This window comes from Taudactylus pleione, unplaced genomic scaffold (assembly GCF_031769625.1).
Source record: "Taudactylus pleione unplaced genomic scaffold, aTauple2 ptg000184l, whole genome shotgun sequence".
NCBI lineage: Eukaryota > Metazoa > Chordata > Amphibia > Anura > Myobatrachidae > Taudactylus > Taudactylus pleione.
In genome coordinates this window covers 3986577-4004951 of record NW_028284586.1, presented here as the reverse complement: position 1 = coordinate 4004951, position 18375 = coordinate 3986577, and positions in this window count along the sequence as shown.

Genomic DNA, 18375 nt, shown 5'->3' with positions numbered 1-18375 from the left:
TATATAGTGTGACCCCTACTTCCGTCCTGTATCTCTGAGAAAGGTATATAGTGTGAACCTCTCCTTCCATCCTGTATCTCTGAGAAAGGTATATAGTGTGACCCCTTCTTCCGTCCTGTATCTCTGAGAAAGATATATAGTGTGACCCCTCCTTTCCGTCCTGTATCTATGAGAAAGGTATATAGTATGACCCTCTCCTTCCATCCTGTATCTCTGTGAAAGGTATATAGTGTGACCCTCTCCTTCCATCCTGTATCTCTGAGAAAGGTATATAGTGTGACCCCTACTTCTGTCCTGTATCTCTGAGAAAGGTATATAGTGTGACTCCTCCTTCTGTCCTGTATCTCTGAGAAAGGTATATAGTGTGACCCCTACTTCTGTCCTGTATCTATGAGAAAGGTATATAGTGTGACCCCTACTTCTGTCCTGTATCTCTGAGAAAGGTATATAGTGTGACCCTCTCCTTCCATCCTGTATCTCTGAGAAAGGTATATAGTGTGACCCCTCTTTCCATCCTGTATCTCTGAGAAAGGTATATAGTGTGACCCTCTCCTTCCATCCTGTATCTCAGAGAAAGGTATATAGTGTGACCCTCTCCTTCCGTCCTGTATCCCTGAGAAAGGTATATAGTGTGACCCCTCCTTCTGTCCTGTATCTCTGAGAAAGGTATATAGTGTGACAATTACTTCTATCCTGTATCTATGAGAAAGGTATATAGTGTGACCCCTACTTCCGTCCTGTATCTATGAGAAAGGTATATAGTGTGACCCCTCCTTCCATCCTGTATCTCTGAGAAAGGAATATAGTGTGACCCCTACTTCCATCCTGTATCTCTGAGAAAGGTATATAGTGTGACCCTCTCCTTCCATCCTGTATCTCTGAGAAAGATATACAGTATGACCCTTACTTCTCTCCTGTATCCCTGAGAAAGATATATAGTGTGACCCCCTACTTCCGTCCTGTATCTCTGAGAAAGGTATATAGTGTGACCCCTCCTTCCATCCTGTATCTCTGAGAAAGGTATATAGTGTGACCCTCTCCTTCCATCCTGTATCTCTGAGAAAGGTATATAGTGTGACCCCTACTTCCGTCCTGTATCTCTGAGAAAGGTATATAGTGTGACCCTCTCCTTCCATCCTGTATCTCTGAGAAAGGTATATAGTGTGACCGTCTCCTTCCGTCCTGTATCTCTGAGAAAGGTATATAGTGTGACCATCTCCTTCCATCCTGTATCTCTGAGAAAGGTATATAGTGTGACCCCTACTTCTGTCCTGTATCTATGAGAAAGGTATATAGTGTGACCCCTCCTTCCGCCCTGTATCTCTGAGAAAGGTTTATAGTGTGACCCTCTCCTTCCATCCTGTATCCCTGAGAAAGGTATATAGTGTGACCCCTCCTTCCGTCCTGTATCCCTGAGAAAGGTATATAGTGTGACCCCTACTTCCGTCCTGTATCTCTGAGAAAGGTATATAGTGTGACCGTCTCCTTCCGTCCTGTATCTCTGAGAAAGGTATATAGTGTGACCCCTCCTTCCGCCCTGTAGCTCTGAGAAAGGTATATAGTGTGACCCCTCCTTCCGCCCTGTATCTCTGAGAAAGGTATATAGTGTGACCCCTCCTTCCGCCCTGTATCTCTGAGAAAGGTATATAGTGTGACCCCTCCTTCCGCCCTGTATCTCTGAGAAAGGTATATAGTGTGACCCCTCCTTCCATCCTGTATCCCTGAGAAAGGTATATAGTGTGACCCCTCCTTCCGTCCTGTATCCCTGAGAAAGGTATATAGTGTGACCCCTACTTCCGTCCTGTATCTCTGAGAAAGGTATATAGTGTGACCGTCTCCTTCCGTCCTGTATCTCTGAGAAAGGTATATAGTGTGACCCCTCCTTCCGCCCTGTATCTCTGAGAAAGGTATATAGTGTGACCCCTCCTTCCGCCCTGTATCTCTGAGAAAGGTATATAGTGTGACCCCTCCTTCCGCCCTGTATCTCTGAGAAAGGTATATAGTGTGACCCCTACTTCCGCCCTGTATCTCTGAGAAAGGTATATAGTGTGACCCCTCCTTCCGCCCTGTATCTCTGAGAAAGGTATATAGTGTGACCCCTCCTTCCGCCCTGTATCTCTGAGAAAGGTATATAGTGTGACCCCTCCTTCCATCCTGTATCCCTGAGAAAGGTATATAGTGTGACCCCTCCTTCCGTCCTGTATCCCTGAGAAAGGTATATAGTGTGACCCCTACTTCCGTCCTGTATCTCTGAGAAAGGTATATAGTGTGACCGTCTCCTTCCGTCCTGTATCTCTGAGAAAGGTATATAGTGTGACCCCTCCTTCCGCCCTGTATCTCTGAGAAAGGTATATAGTGTGACCCCTCCTTCCGCCCTGTATCTCTGAGAAAGGTATATAGTGTGACCCCTCCTTCCGCCCTGTATCTCTGAGAAAGGTATATAGTGTGACCCCTCCTTCCATCCTGTATCTCTGAGAAAGGTATATAGTGTGACCCCTCCTTCCGCCCTGTATCTCTGAGAAAGGTATATAGTGTGACCCTCTCCTTCCATCCTGTATCTCTGAGAAAGGTATGTAGTGTGACCCTCTCCTTCCATCCTGTATCTCTGAGAAAGGTATATAGTGTGACCCTCTCCTTCCATCCTGTATCCCTGAGAAAGGTATATAGTGTGACCCCTCCTTCCATCCTGTATCTCTGAGAAAGGTATATAGTGTGACCCTCTCCTTCCATCCTGTATCTCTGAGAAAGGTATATAGTGTGACCCCTACTTCCGTCCTGTATCTCTGAGAAAGGTATATAGTGTGACCCTCTCCTTCCATCCTGTATCGCTGAGAAAGGTATATAGTGTGACCCCTCCTTCCGTCCTGTATCTCTGAGAAAGGTATATAGTGTGACCCTCTCCTTCCATCCTCTATCTCTGAGATAGGTATATAGTGTGACCCCTACTTCCGTCCTGTATCTATGAGAAAGGTATATAGTGTGACCCCTCCTTCCATCCTGTATCTCTGAGAAAGGTACATAGTGTGACCCCTACTTCCATCCTGTATCTCTGAGAAAGGTATATAGTGTGACCCTCTCCTTCCATCCTGTATCTCTGAGAAAGATATACAGTAAGACCCTTTCTTCCGTCCTGTATCCCTGAGAAAGATATATAGTGTGACCCCCTACTTCCGTCCTGTATCTCTGAGAAAGGTATATAGTGTGACCCCTCCTTCCATCCTGTATCTCTGAGAAAGGTATATAGTGTGACCCTCTCCTTCCATCCTGTATCTCTGAGAAAGGTATATAGTGTGACCCCTACTTCCGTCCTGTATCTCTGAGAAAGGTATATAGTGTGACCCTCTCCTTCCATCCTGTATCTCTGAGAAAGGTATATAGTGTGACCGTCTCCTTCCGTCCTGTATCTCTGAGAAAGGTATATAGTGTGACCATCTCCTTCCATCCTGTGTCTCTGAGAAAGGTATATAGTGTGACCCCTCCTTCCGCCCTGTATCTCTGAGAAAGGTATATAGTGTGACACCTACTTCTGTCCTGTATCTATGAGAAAGGTATATAGTGTGACCCCTACTTCAGCCCTGTATCTCTGAGAAAGGTTTATAGTGTGACCCTCTCCTTCCATCCTGTTTCCCTGAGAAAGGTATATAGTGTGACCCCTCCTTCCGTCCTGTATCCCTGAGAAAGGTATATAGTGTGACCCCTACTTCCGTCCTGTATCTCTGAGAAAGGTATATAGTGTGACCGTCTCCTTCCGTCCTGTATCTCTGAGAAAGGTATATAGTGTGACCCTCTCCTTCCATCCTGTATCTCTGAGAAAGGTATATAGTGTGACCCTCTCCTTCCGTCCTGTATCCCTGAGAAAGGTATATAGTGTGACCCCTCCTTCTGTCCTGTATCTCTGAGAAAGGTATATAGTGTGACCCCTACTTCTGTCCTGTATCTATGAGAAAGGTATATAGTGTGACCCCTCCTTCCGCCCTGTATCTCTGAGAAAGGTATAAAGTGTGACCCCTACTTCCATCCTGTATCTATGAGAAAGGTATATAGTGTGACCCCTACTTCCGTCCTGTATCTCTGAGAAAGGTATATAGTGACCCCTCCTTCCATCCTGTATCCCTGAGAAAGGTATATACTGTGACCTATCCTTCCGTCCTGTATCTCTGAGAAAGGTATATAGTGTGACCCCTCCTTCCATCCTGTATCCCTGAGAAAGGTATATAGTGTGACGTCTCCTTCCGTCCTGTATCTCTGAGAAAGGTATATAGTGTGACCCTCTCCTTCCATCCTGTATCTCTGAGAAAGGTATATAGTGTGACCCTCTCCTTCCATCCTGTATCTCTGAGAAAGGTATATAGTGTGACCCCTACTTCTGTCCTGTATCTATGAGAAAGGTATATAGTGTGACCCCTCCTTCCGCCCTGTATCTCTGAGAAAGGTTTATAGTGTGACCCTCTCCTTCCATCCTGTATCCCTGAGAAAGGTATATAGTGTGACCCCTACTTCCGTCCTGTATCTCTGAGAAAGGTATATAGTGTGACCCTCTCCTTCCATCCTGTATCTCTGAGAAAGGTATATAGTGTGACACCTGCTTCTGTCCTGTATCTCTGAGAAAGGTATATAGTGTGACCTCTACTTCTGTCCTGTATCTCTGAGAAAGGTATATAGTGTGACCCCTACTTCTGTCCTGTATCTATGAGAAAGGTATATAGTGTGACCCCTCCTTCCGCCCTGTATCTCTGAGAAAGGTATATAGTGTGACCCTCTCCTTCCATCCTGTATCCCTGAGAATGGTATATAGTGTGACCCCTCCTTCCGTCCTGTATCCCTGAGAAAGGTATATAGTGTGACCCCTACTTCCGTCCTGTATCTCTGAGAAAGGTATATAGTGTGACCCCTCCTTCCGTCCTGTATCCCTGAGAAAGGTATATAGTGTGACCGTCTCCTTCCGTCCTGTATCTCTGAGAAAGGTATATAGTGTGAACCTCTCCTTCCATCCTGTATCTCTGAGAAAGGTATATAGTGTGACCCCTCCTTCTGTCCTGTATCTCTGAGAAAGGTATATAGTGTGACCCCTACTTCTGTCCTGTATCTCTGAGAAAGGTATATAGTGTGACCCCTACTTCTGTCCTGTATCTATGAGAAAGGTATATAGTGTGACCCCTCCTTCCGCCCTGTATCTCTGAGAAAGGTATAAAGTGTGACCCCTACTTCCATCCTGTATCTATGAGAAAGGTATATAGTGTGACCCCTACTTCCGTCCTGTATCTCTGAGAAAGGTATATAGTGACCCCTCCTTCCATCCTGTATCCCTGAGAAAGGTATATACTGTGACCTATCCTTCCGTCCTGTATCTCTGAGAAAGGTATATAGTGTGACCCCTCCTTCCATCCTGTATCCCTGAGAAAGGTATATAGTGTGACGTCTCCTTCCGTCCTGTATCTCTGAGAAAGGTATATAGTGTGACCCTCTCCTTCCATCCTGTATCTCTGAGAAAGGTATATAGTGTGACCCCTACTTCTGTCCTGTATCCCTGAGAAAGGTATATAGTGTGACCCCTCCTTCTGTCCTGTATCTCTGAGAAAGGTATATAGTGTGACCCCTCCTTCTGTCCTGTATCTCTGAGAAAGGTATATAGTGTGACCCCTACTTCTGTCCTGTATCTATGAGAAAGGTATATAGTGTGTCCCCTCCTTCCGCCCTGTATCTCTGAGAAAGGTATATAGTGTGACCCTCTCCTTCCATCCTGTATCCCTGAGAATGGTATATAGTGTGACCCCTCCTTCCGTCCTGTATCCCTGAGAAAGGTATATAGTGTGACCCCTACTTCCGTACTGTATCTCTGAGAAAGGTATATAGTGTGACCATCTCCTTCCGTCCTGTATCTCTGAGAAAGGTATATAGTGTGACCCCTCCTTCCGCCCTGTATCTCTGAGAAAGGTATATAGTGTGACCCCTCCTTCCGCCCTGTATCTCTGAGAAAGGTATATAGTGTGACCCCTCCTTCCGCCCTGTATCTCTGAGAAAGGTATATAGTGTGACCCTCTCCTTCCGTCCTGTATCTCTGAGAAAGGTATATAGTGTGACTCCTCCTTCTGTCCTGTATCTCTGAGAAAGGTATATAGTGTGACCCCTACTTCTGTCCTGTATCTATGAGAAAGGTATATAGTGTGACCCCTACTTCTGTCCTCTATCTCTGAGAAAGGTATATAGTGTGACCCTCTCCTTCCATCCAGTATCTCTGAGAAAGGTATATAGTGTGACACCTACTTCCATCCTGTATCTCTGAGAAAGATATATAGTGTGACCCCTCCTTCCGTCCTGTATCTATGAGAAAGGTATATAGTATGACCCTCTCCTTCCATCCTGTATCTCTGAGAAAGGTATATAGAGTGACCCCTACTTCTGTCCTGTATCTCTGAGAAAGGTATATAGTGTGACTCCTCCTTCTGTCCTGTATCTCTGAGAAAGGTATATAGTGTGACCCCTACTTCTGTCCTGTATCTATGAGAAAGGTATATAGTGTGAGCCCTACTTCTGTCCTGTATCTCTGAGAAAGGTATATAGTGTGACCCCTCTTTCATCCTGTATCTCTGAGAAAGGTATATAGTGTGACCCTCTCCTTCCATCCTGTATCTCAGAGAAAGGTATATAGTGTGACCCTCTCTTTCCGTCCTGTATCCCTGAGAAAGGTATATAGTGTGACCCCTCCTTCCGCCCTGTATCTCTGAGAAAGGTATATAGTGTGACCCTCTCCTTCCATCCTGTATCCCTGAGAAAGGTATATAGTGTGACCCCTCCTTCCGTCCTGTATCCCTGAGAAAGGTATATAGTGTGACCCCTACTTCCGTCCTGTATCTCTGAGAAAGGTATATAGTGTGACCGTCTCCTTCCGTCCAGTATCTCTGAGAAAGGTATATAGTGTGACCCCTCCTTCCGCCCTGTATCTCTGAGAAAGGTATATAGTGTGACCCCTCCTTCCGCCCTGTATCTCTGAGAAAGGTATATAGTGTGACCCCTCATTCCGCCCTGTATCTCTGAGAAAGGTATATAGTGTGACCCCTCCTTCCGCCCTGTATCTCTGAGAAAGGTATATAGTGTGACCCCTCCTTCCATCCTGTATCTATGAGAAAGGTATATAGTGTGACCCCTCCTTCCGCCCTGTATCTCTGAGAAAGGTATATAGTGTGACCCTCTCCTTCCATCCTGTATCGCTGAGAAAGGTATATAGTGTGACCCCTCCTTCCATCCTGTATCTCTGAGAAAGGTATATAGTGTGACCCTCTCCTTCCATCCTGTATCTCTGAGAAAGGTATATAGTGTGACCCCTACTTCCGTCCTGTATCTATGAGAAAGGTATATAGTGTGACCCCCTCCTTCCATCCTGTATCTCTGAGAAAGGTATATAGTGTGACCCCTACTTCCATCCTGTATCTCTGAGAAAGGTATATAGTGTGACCCTCTCCTTCCATCCTGTATCTCTGAGAAAGATATACAGTATGACCCTTCAGTCCTGTATCCATGAGAAAGATATATAGTAAGACCCCCTACTTCCGTCCTGTATCTCTGAGAAAGGTATATAGTGTGACCCATCCTTCCATCCTGTATCTCTGAGAAAGGTATATAGTGTGACCCTCTCCTTCCATCCTGTATCTCTGAGAAAGGTATATAGTGTGACCCCTACTTCCGTCCTGTATCTCTGAGAAAGGTATATCGTGTGACCCTCTCCTTCCATCCTGTATCGCTGAGAAAGGTATATAGTGCGACCTCTCCTTTCGTCCTGTATCTCTGAGAAAGGTATATAGTGTGACCCTCTCATTCCATCCTGTATCGCTGAGAAAGGTATATAGTGTGACCTCTCCTTCCGTCCTGTATCTCTGAGAAAGGTATATAGTGTGACCCCTACTTCCGTCCTGTATCTATGAGAAAGGTATATAGTGTGACCCTCTCCTTCCATCCTGTATCTGAGAAAGGTATATAGTGTGACCCCTACTACCGTCCTGTATCTCTGAGAAAGGTATATAGTGTGACCCCTCCTTCCGTCCTGTATCTATGAGAAAGGTATATAGTGTGACCCTCTCCTTCCATCCTGTATCTCTGAGAAAGGTATATAGTGTGACCCCTCCTTCTGTCCTGAATCTCTGAGAAAGGTATATAGTGTGACCCCTACTTCTGTCCTGTATCTATGAGAAAGGTATATAGTGTGACCCCTAATTCTGTCCTGTATCTCTGAGAAAGGTATATAGTGTGACCCTCTCCTTCAATCCTGTATCTCTGAGAAAGGTATATAGTGTGACCCCTACTTCCGTCCTGTATCACTGAGAAAGGTATATAGTGTGACCCCTCCTTCCGTCCTGTATCTATGAGAAAGGTATATAGTGTGACCCTCTCCTTCCATCCTGTATCTCTGAGAAAGGTATATAGTGTGACTCCTCCTTCTGTCCTGTATCTCTGAGAAAGGTATATAGTGTGACCCCTACTTCTGTCCTGTATCTATGAGAAAGGTATATAGTGTGACCCCTACTTCTGTCCTGTATCTCTGAGAAAGGTATATAGTGTGACCCTCTCCTTCCATCCTGTATCTCTGAGAAAGGTATATAGTGTGACCCTCTCCTTCCATCCTGTATCTCTGAGAAAGGTATATAGTGTGACCCCTACTTCCGTCCTGTATCTCTGAGAAAGGTATATAGTGTGACCCTCTCCTTCCATCCTGTATCGCTGAGAAAGGTATATAGTGTGACCTCTCCTTCCGTCCTGTATCTCTGAGAAAGGTATATAGTGTGACCCTCTCCTTCCATCCTGTATCGCTGAGAAAGGTATATAGTGTGACATCTCCTTCCGTCCTGTATCTCTGAGAAAGGTATATAGTGTGACCCTCTCTTTCCGTCCTGTATCCCTGAGAAAGGTATATAGTGTGACCCCTCCTTCTGTCCTGTATCTCTGAGAAAGGTATATAGTGTGACCCCTACTTCTGTCCTGTATCTATGAGAAAGGTATATAGTGTGACCCCTCCTTCCGCCCTGTATCTCTGAGAAAGGTATATAGTGTGACCCTCTCCTTCCATCCTGTATCCCTGAGAAAGGTATATAGTGTGACCCCTCCTTCCGTCCTGTATCCCTAAGAAAGGTATATAGTGTGACCCCTACTTCCGTCCTGTATCTCTGAGAAAGGTATATAGTGTGACCGTCTCCTTCCGTCCAGTATCTCTGAGAAAGGTATATAGTGTGACCCCTCCTTCCGCCCTGTATCTCTGAGAAAGGTATATAGTGTGACCCCTCCTTCCGCCCTGTATCTCTGAGAAAGGTATATAGTGTGACCCCTCATTCCGCCCTGTATCTCTGAGAAAGGTATATAGTGTGACCCCTCCTTCCGCCCTGTATCTCTGAGAAAGGTATATAGTGTGACCCCTCCTTCCATCCTGTATCTATGAGAAAGGTATATAGTGTGACCCCTCCTTCCGCCCTGTATCTCTGAGAAAGGTATATAGTGTGACCCTCTCCTTCCATCCTGTATCGCTGAGAAAGGTATATAGTGTGACCCCTCCTTCCATCCTGTATCTCTGAGAAAGGTATATAGTGTGACCCTCTCCTTCCATCCTGTATCTCTGAGAAAGGTATATAGTGTGACCCCTACTTCCGTCCTTTATCTATGAGAAAGGTATATAGTGTGACCCCCTCCTTCCATCCTGTATCTCTGAGAAAGGTATATAGTGTGACCCCTACTTCCATCCTGTATCTCTGAGAAAGGTATATAGTGTGACCCTCTCCTTCCATCCTGTATCTCTGAGAAAGATATACAGTATGAACCTTACTTCAGTCCTGTATCCATGAGAAAGATATATAGTAAGACCCCCTACTTCCGTCCTGTATCTCTGAGAAAGGTATAAAGTGTGACCCATCCTTCCATCCTGTATCTCTGAGAAAGGTATATAGTGTGACCCTCTCCTTCCATCCTGTATCTCTGAGAAAGGTATATAGTGTGACCCCTACTTCCGTCCTGTATCTCTGAGAAAGGTATATCGTGTGACCCTCTCCTTCCATCCTGTATTGCTGAGAAAGGTATATAGTGCGACCTCTCCTTTCGTCCTGTATCTCTGAGAAAGGTATATAGTGTGACCCTCTCCTTCCATCCTGTATCGCTGAGAAAGGTATATAGTGTGACCTCTCCTTCCGTCCTGTATCTCTGAGAAAGGTATATAGTGTGACCCCTACTTCCGTCCTGTATCTATGAGAAAGGTATATAGTGTGACCCTCTCCTTCCATCCTGTATCTGAGAAAGGTATATAGTGTGACCCCTACTACCGTCCTGTATCTCTGAGAAAGGTATATAGTGTGACCCCTCCTTCCGTCCTGTATCTATGAGAAAGGTATATAGTGTGACCCTCTCCTTCCATCCTGTATCTCTGAGAAAGGTATATAGTGTGACCCCTCCTTCTGTCCTGAATCTCTGAGAAAGGTATATAGTGTGACCCCTACTTCTGTCCTGTATCTATGAGAAAGGTGTATAGTGTGACCCCTAATTCTGTCCTGTATCTCTGAGAAAGGTATATAGTGTGACCCTCTCCTTCAATCCTGTATCTCTGAGAAAGGTATATAGTGTGACCCCTACTTCCGTCCTGTATCACTGAGAAAGGTATATAGTGTGACCCCTCCTTCCGTCCTGTATCTATGAGAAAGGTATATAGTGTGTCCCTCTCCTTCCATCCTGTATCTCTGAGAAAGGTATATAGTGTGACTCCTCCTTCTGTCCTGTATCTCTGAGAAAGGTATATAGTGTGACCCCTACTTCTGTCCTGTATCTATGAGAAAGGTATATAGTGTGACCCCTACTTCTGTCCTGTATTTCTGAGAAAGGTATATAGTGTGACCCTCTCCTTCCATTCTGTATCTCTGAGAAAGGTATATAGTGTGACCCTCTCCTTCCATCCTGTATCTCTGAGAAAGGTATATAGTGTGACCCCTACTTCCGTCCTGTATCTCTGAGAAAGGTATATAGTGTGACCCTCTCCTTCCATCCTGTATCGCTGAGAAAGGTATATAGTGTGACCTCTCCTTCCGTCCTGTATCTCTGAGAAAGGTATATAGTGTGACCCTCTCCTTCCATCCTGTATCGCTGAGAAAGGTATATAGTGTGACATCTCCTTCCGTCCTGTATCTCTGAGAAAGGTATATAGTGTGACCCCTCCATCCGTCCTGTATCTCTGAGAAAGGTATATAGTGTGACACCTACTTCCGTCCTGTATCTCTGAGAAAGATATATAGTGTGACCCCTCCTTCCGTCCTGTATCTATGAGAAAGGTATATAGTATGACCCTCTCCTTCCATCCTGTATCTCTGAGAAAGGTATATAGTGTGACCCCTCCTTCCATCCTGTATCTCTGAGAAAGGTATATAGTGTGACCCTCTCCTTCCATCCTGTATCTCTGAGAAAGGTATATAGTGTGACCCTCTCCTTCCGTCATGTATCCCTGAGAAAGGTATATAGTGTGACCCCTCCTTCTGTCCTGTATCCATGAGAAAGGTATATAGTGTGACCCCCTCCTTCCATCCTGCATCACTGAGAAAGGTATATAGTGTGACCCCTCCTTCCGCCCTGTATCTCTGAGAAAGGTATATAGTGTGACCCCTCCTTCCGCCCTGTATCTCTGAGAAAGGTATATAGTGTGACCCCTACTTCCATCCTGTATCTCTGAGAAAGGTATATAGTGTGACCCCTCCTTCTGTCCTGTATCTCAGAGAAAGGTATATAGTGTGACCCCTACTTCTGTCCTGTATCTATGAGAAAGGTATATAGTGTGACCCCTACTTGTGTCCTGTATCTCTGAGAAAGGTATATAGTGTGACCCTCTCCTTCCATCCAGTATCTCTGAGAAAGGTATATAGTGTGACACCTACTTCCGTCCTTTATCTCTGAGAAAGATATATAGTGTGACCCCTCCTTCCGTCCTGTATCTATGAGAATGGTATATAGTATGACCCTCTCCTTCCATCCTGTATCTCTGAGAAAGGTATATAGTGTGACCCTCTCCTTCCATCCTGTATCTCTGAGAAAGGTATATAGTGTGGCCCCTACTTCTGTCCTGTATCTCTGAGAAAGGTATATAGTGTGACTCCTCCTTCTGTCCTGTATCTCTGAGAAAGGTATATAGTGTGACCCCTACTTCTGTCCTGTATCTATGAGAAAGGTATATAGTGTGACCACTACTTCTGTCCTGTATCTCTGAGAAAGGTATATAGTGTGACCCCTCTTTCCATCCTGTATCTCTGAGAAAGGTATATAGTGTGACCCTCTCCTTCCATCCTGTATCTCAGAGAAAGGTATATAGTGTGACCCTCTCCTTCCGTCCTGTATCCCTGAGAAAGGTATATAGTGTGACCCCTCCTTCTGTCCTGTATCTCTGAGAAAGGTATATAGTGTGACCCCTACTTCTGTCCTGTATCTATGAGAAAGGTATATAGTGTGACCCCTCCTTCCGCCCTGTATCTCTGAGAAAGGTATATAGTGTGACCCTCTCCTTCCGTCCTGTATCCCTGAGAAAGGTATATAGTGTGACCCCTCCTTCCGTCCTGTATCCCTGAGAAAGGTATATAGTGTGACCCCTACTTCCGTCCTGTATCTCTGAGAAAGGTATATAGTGTGACCCTCTCCTTCCATCCTGTATCCCTGCAAAAGGTATATAGTGTGACCCCTCCTTCCATCCTGTATCTCTGAGAAAGGTATATAGTGTGACCCTCTCCTTCCATCCTGTATCTCTGAGAAAGGTATATAGTGTGACCCCTACTTCCGTCCTGTATCTCTGAGAAAGGTATATAGTGTGACCCTCTCCTTCCATCCTGTATCTCTGAGAAAGGTATATAGTGTGACCCCTTCTTCCGTCCTGTATCTCTGAGAAAGATATATAGTGTGACCCCTCCTTCCGTCCTGTATCTATGAGAAAGGTATATAGTATGACCCTCTCCTTCCATCCTGTATCTCAAGGAAAGGTATATAGTGTGACCCTCTCCTTCCATCCTGTATCTCTGAGAAAGGTATATAGTGTGACCCCTACTTCTGTCCTGTATCTCTGAGAAAGGTATATAGTGTGACTCCTCCTTCTATCCTGTATCTCTGAGAAAGGTATATAGTGTGACCCCTACTTCTGTCCTGTATCTATGAGAAAGGTATATAGTGTGACCCCTACTTCTGTCCTGTATCTCTGAGAAAGGTATATAGTGTGACCCTCTCCTTCCATCCTGTATCTCTGAGAAAGGTATATAGTGTGACCCCTCTTTCCATCCTGTATCTCTGAGAAAGGTATATAGTGTGACCCTCTCCTTCCATCCTGTATCTCAGAGAAAGGTATATAGTGTGACCCTCTCCTTCCGTCCTGTATCCCTGAGAAAGGTATATAGTGTGACCCCTCTTTCTGTCCTGTATCTCTGAGAAAGGTATATAGTGTGACAATTACTTCTGTCCTGTATCTATGAGAAAGGTATATAGTGTGACCCCTACTTCCGTCCTGTATCTATGAGAAAGGTATATAGTGTGACCCCTCCTTCCATCCTGTATCTCTGAGAAAGGAATATAGTGTGACCCCTACTTCCATCCTGTATCTCTGAGAAAGGTATATAGTGTGACCCTCTCCTTCCATCCTGTATCTCTGAGAAAGATATACAGTATGACCCTTACTTCTGTCCTGTATCCCTGAGAAAGATATATAGTGTGACCCCCTACTTCCGTCCTGTATCTCTGAGAAAGGTATATAGTGTGACCCCTCCTTCCATCCTGTATCTCTGAGAAAGGTATATAGTGTGACCCTCTCCTTCCATCCTGTATCTCTGAGAAAGGTATATAGTGTGACCCCTACTTCCGTCCTGTATCTCTGAGAAAGGTATATAGTGTGACCCTCTCCTTCCATCCTGTATCTCTGAGAAAGGTATATAGTGTGACCGTCTCCTTCCGTCCTGTATCTCTGAGAAAGGTATATAGTGTGACCATCTCCTTCCATCCTGTATCTCTGAGAAAGGTATATAGTGTGACCCCTACTTCTGTCCTGTATCTATGAGAAAGGTATATAGTGTGACCCCTCCTTCCGCCCTGTATCTCTGAGAAAGGTTTATAGTGTGACCCTCTCCTTCCATCCTGTATCCCTGAGAAAGGTATATAGTGTGACCCCTCCTTCCGTCCTGTATCCCTGAGAAAGCTATATAGTGTGACCCCTACTTCCGTCCTGTATCTCTGAGAAAGGTATACAGTATGAACCTTACTTCAGTCCTGTATCCATGAGAAAGATATATAGTAAGACCCCCTACTTCCGTCCTGTATCTCTGAGAAAGGTATAAAGTGTGACCCATCCTTCCATCCTGTATCTCTGAGAAAGGTATATAGTGTGACCCTCTCCTTCCATCCTGTATCTCTGAGAAAGGTATATAGTGTGACCCCTACTTCCGTCCTGTATCTCTGAGAAAGGTATATCGTGTGACCCTCTCCTTCCATCCTGTATTGCTGAGAAAGGTATATAGTGCGACCTCTCCTTTCGTCCTGTATCTCTGAGAAAGGTATATAGTGTGACCCTCTCCTTCCATCCTGTATCGCTGAGAAAGGTATATAGTGTGACCTCTCCTTCCGTCCTGTATCTCTGAGAAAGGTATATAGTGTGACCCCTACTTCCGTCCTGTATCTATGAGAAAGGTATATAGTGTGACCCCTACTACCGTCCTGTATCTCTGAGAAAGGTATATAGTGTGACCCCTCCTTCCGTCCTATATCTATGAGAAAGGTATATAGTGTGACCCTCTCCTTCCATCCTGTATCTCTGAGAAAGGTATATAGTGTGACCCCTCCTTCTGTCCTGAATCTCTGAGAAAGGTATATAGTGTGACCCCTACTTCTGTCCTGTATCTATGAGAAAGGTGTATAGTGTGACCCCTAATTCTGTCCTGTATCTCTGAGAAAGGTATATAGTGTGACCCTCTCCTTCAATCCTGTATCTCTGAGAAAGGTATATAGTGTGACCCCTACTTCCGTCCTGTATCACTGAGAAAGGTATATAGTGTGACCCCTCCTTCCGTCCTGTATCTATGAGAAAGGTATATAGTGTGACCCTCTCCTTCCATCCTGTATCTCTGAGAAAGGTATATAGTGTGACTCCTCCTTCTGTCCTGTATCTCTGAGAAAGGTATATAGTGTGACCCCTACTTCTGTCCTGTATCTATGAGAAAGGTATATAGTGTGACCCCTACTTCTGTCCTGTATTTCTGAGAAAGGTATATAGTGTGACCCTCTCCTTCCATTCTGTATCTCTGAGAAAGGTATATAGTGTGACCCTCTCCTTCCATCCTGTATCTCTGAGAAAGGTATATAGTGTGACCCCTACTTCCGTCCTGTATCTCTGAGAAAGGTATATAGTGTGACCCTCTCCTTCCATCCTGTATCGCTGAGAAAGGTATATAGTGTGACCTCTCCTTCCGTCCTGTATCTCTGAGAAAGGTATATAGTGTGACCCTCTCCTTCCATCCTGTATCGCTGAGAAAGGTATATAGTGTGACATCTCCTTCCGTCCTGTATCTCTGAGAAAGGTATATAGTGTGACCCCTCCATCCGTCCTGTATCTCTGAGAAAGGTATATAGTGTGACACCTACTTCCGTCCTGTATCTCTGAGAAAGATATATAGTGTGACCCCTCCTTCCGTCCTGTATCTATGAGAAAGGTATATAGTATGACCCTCTCCTTCCATCCTGTATCTCTGAGAAAGGTATATAGTGTGACCCCTCCTTCCATCCTGTATCTCTGAGAAAGGTATATAGTGTGACCCTCTCCTTCCATCCTGTATCTCTGAGAAAGGTATATAGTGTGACCCTCTCCTTCCGTCATGTATCCCTGAGAAAGGTATATAGTGTGACCCCTCCTTCTGTCCTGTATCCATGAGAAAGGTATATAGTGTGACCCCCTCCTTCCATCCTGCATCACTGAGAAAGGTATATAGTGTGACCCCTCCTTCCGCCCTGTATCTCTGAGAAAGGTATATAGTGTGACCCCTCCTTCCGCCCTGTATCTCTGAGAAAGGTATATAGTGTGACCCCTACTTCCATCCTGTATCTCTGAGAAAGGTATATAGTGTGACCCCTCCTTCTGTCCTGTATCTCAGAGAAAGGTATATAGTGTGACCCCTACTTCTGTCCTGTATCTATGAGAAAGGTATATAGTGTGACCCCTACTTGTGTCCTGTATCTCTGAGAAAGGTATATAGTGTGACCCTCTCCTTCCATCCAGTATCTCTGAGAAAGGTATATAGTGTGACACCTACTTCCGTCCTTTATCTCTGAGAAAGATATATAGTGTGACCCCTCCTTCCGTCCTGTATCTATGAGAATGGTATATAGTATGACCCTCTCCTTCCATCCTGTATCTCTGAGAAAGGTATATAGTGTGACCCTCTCCTTCCATCCTGTATCTCTGAGAAAGGTATATAGTGTGGCCCCTACTTCTGTCCTGTATCTCTGAGAAAGGTATATAGTGTGACTCCTCCTTCTGTCCTGTATCTCTGAGAAAGGTATATAGTGTGACCCCTACTTCTGTCCTGTATCTATGAGAAAGGTATATAGTGTGACCACTACTTCTGTCCTGTATCTCTGAGAAAGGTATATAGTGTGACCCCTCTTTCCATCCTGTATCTCTGAGAAAGGTATATAGTGTGACCCTCTCCTTCCATCCTGTATCTCAGAGAAAGGTATATAGTGTGACCCTCTCCTTCCGTCCTGTATCCCTGAGAAAGGTATATAGTGTGACCCCTCCTTCTGTCCTGTATCTCTGAGAAAGGTATATAGTGTGACCCCTACTTCTGTCCTGTATCTATGAGAAAGGTATATAGTGTGACCCCTCCTTCCGCCCTGTATCTCTGAGAAAGGTATATAGTGTGACCCTCTCCTTCCGTCCTGTATCCCTGAGAAAGGTATATAGTGTGACCCCTCCTTCCGTCCTGTATCTCTGAGAAAGGTATATAGTGTGACCCTCTCCTTCCATCCTCTATCTCTGAGATAGGTATATAGTGTGACCGTCTCCTTCCGTCCTGTATCTCTGAGAAAGGTATATAGTGTGACCCCTCCTTCCGCCCTGTAGCTCTGAGAAAGGTATATAGTGTGACCCCTCCTTCCGCCCTGTATCTCTGAGAAAGGTATATAGTGTGACCCCTCCTTCCGCCCTGTATCTCTGAGAAAGGTATATAATGTGACCCCTCCTTCCGCCCTGTATCTCTGAGAAAGGTATATAGTGTGACCCCTCCTTCCATCCTGTATCCCTGAGAAAGGTATATAGTGTGACCCCTCCTTCCGTCCTGTATCCCTGAGAAAGGTATATAGTGTGACCCCTACTTCCGTCCTGTATCTCTGAGAAAGGTATATAGTGTGACCGTCTCCTTCCGTCCTGTATCTCTGAGAAAGGTATATAGTGTGACCCCTCCTTCCGCCCTGTATCTCTGAGAAAGGTATATAGTGTGACCCCTCCTTCCGCCCTGTATCTCTGAGAAAGGTATATAGTGTGACCCCTCCTTCCGCCCTGTATCTCTGAGAAAGGTATATAGTGTGACCCCTCCTTCCGCCCTGTATCTCTGAGAAAGGTATATAGTGTGACCCCTCCTTCCGCCCTGTATCTCTGAGAAAGGTATATAGTGTGACCCCTCCTTCCGCCCTGTATCTCTGAGAAAGGTATATAGTGTGACCCCTCCTTCCATCCTGTATCCCTGAGAAAGGTATATAGTGTGACCCCTCCTTCCGTCCTGTATCCCTGAGAAAGGTATATAGTGTGACCCCTACTTCCGTCCTGTATCTCTGAGAAAGGTATATAGTGTGACCGTCTCCTTCCGTCCTGTATCTCTGAGAAAGGTATATAGTGTGACCCCTCCTTCCGCCCTGTATCTCTGAGAAAGGTATATAGTGTGACCCCTCCTTCCGCCCTGTATCTCTGAGAAAGGTATATAGTGTGACCCCTCCTTCCGCCCTGTATCTCTGAGAAAGGTATATAGTGTGACCCCTCCTTCCATCCTGTATCTCTGAGAAAGGTATATAGTGTGACCCCTCCTTCCGCCCTGTATCTCTGAGAAAGGTATATAGTGTGACCCTCTCCTTCCATCCTGTATCTCTGAGAAAGGTATGTAGTGTGACCCTCTCCTTCCATCCTGTATCTCTGAGAAAGGTATATAGTGTGACCCTCTCCTTCCATCCTGTATCCCTGAGAAAGGTATATAGTGTGACCCCTCCTTCCATCCTGTATCTCTGAGAAAGGTATATAGTGTGACCCTCTCCTTCCATCCTGTATCTCTGAGAAAGGTATATAGTGTGACCCCTACTTCCGTCCTGTATCTCTGAGAAAGGTATATAGTGTGACCCTCTCCTTCCATCCTGTAT